Raw genomic sequence first — 1,459 nt, 5'->3', positions numbered from 1 at the left:
GAGAGCACTGACCTCAGTGTGCTAGAGCCAAACCCCATTAGCTGGCTCTTTGGACTGTTTATGCCTTTTTCATTAGACAGTCCTGGGTATCATGAGCCAATACAGAAGACTTGCCCCTCCCAGGGGCCTAAGTCACACTGAGTTATTTAGTCATGCTCTGACTTACTTCCATACATCCAGTCTCTCACAGATCTTGCACTTCTGGCTGCCTAGTGGGCCAGCTTCTACAGCAAAAGTGTGCGGGGGGGTGGGAAGCAGTTCTAGCCAGTGCACCTGCTAGACTACCCTCTGAGCAATCTGGATGCCAACACAATGGAAATGCCATTGGTCTGAGGAGGAGCAGGAATTCCTCTTACTGCAGCAACTCAGTGCAAATGACTCTCTGCTGAGCAAATAGGCAAGCTGGATCACCCTTGAGAGGACTGTGGGTCTCTGTATTTACTTTACAAGAAGCTTTGGCACTTAATTCTTTAATTACAGATTCATCTCCTCCTCTTCCCACCCCCCAGGAAGTCCTGGGTAGAAGCATCCAGACAAGATTGACTGGATCCAGACCACTGTCTGAAAGAAATGAGAAAATGTTAGGCCATGAATGGAGGGAATACCCTAAGGCAGCTCCCTGATCAGCATTTTGAAGCACTTGTGGGTATTTGTGATTCTAGTCTGAGATATCCATTTCATCCCATACACGTTGTATGGATCCCATGCACCCTACACAGAAGCCTGGATTCTTCTCCAGGGCCCCAGCATCTCAGAGTTTAGCATGTCAGTGCCTGCTAGCTTTCCATACTGTGTATTGTTATTATGACCTTAACAGGTATAAAACCAGCCTCCAATATCAGTATTACCCACAGCAAGGTGCTGTGCAATATGTTTGATTTGAATTGGGCAAAGCTGAGCACTTCAACTGGGAACTGAACTTTACATTGTATTATTCTGCAGCTCTGGGCTTTTCTATTGGCCGAACAAGCCAAAGGGTATGGCTCTAGGAGGCGAAGCACAGAAAACTATAGAATTATAGAAAATTTAGGGTTGAAAGGGACCTCAGGAGGTCATCTAGTCCAACCCCCTGCTCAAAGAAGGACCACACCCAACTAGATCATCCCAGCCAAGGCTTTGTCTACCTGGGTCTTAAAAACCTCCAAGGATGAAGAGTCCATAACCTCTCCAGGCAACCTGGTGAGAAAGTTTTTCCTAATATCTAACCTAAACTTCCCCTGCTGAGATTTGGGACCATTTCTCCTTGTTCTGTAATCTGCCACCACTGAGAACAGTCTAGTTCCATCATAGGTGGACGGAGGGGGGAAGGGATGAATTATTTGCCCCTGCCCCTACTACACTCCCTCCTGCGCTGTGACGGTCTTGATCTGCCATACCTGACCCCCGCCCCCCCACTTCCCCAAGCCCAGGCAGTCATAAAAAAAACAGATTGAAAGAAACTTACCTGAGCTAGCTGTGA

Source organism: Gavialis gangeticus, unplaced genomic scaffold, assembly GCF_001723915.1.
Source record: "Gavialis gangeticus isolate Ggan-Ray unplaced genomic scaffold, GavGan_comp1, whole genome shotgun sequence".
NCBI classification, from domain to species: domain Eukaryota; kingdom Metazoa; phylum Chordata; order Crocodylia; family Gavialidae; genus Gavialis; species Gavialis gangeticus.
The sequence above is the reverse complement of the archived record's forward strand: the minus strand, read 5'-3'. Positions refer to the sequence as shown.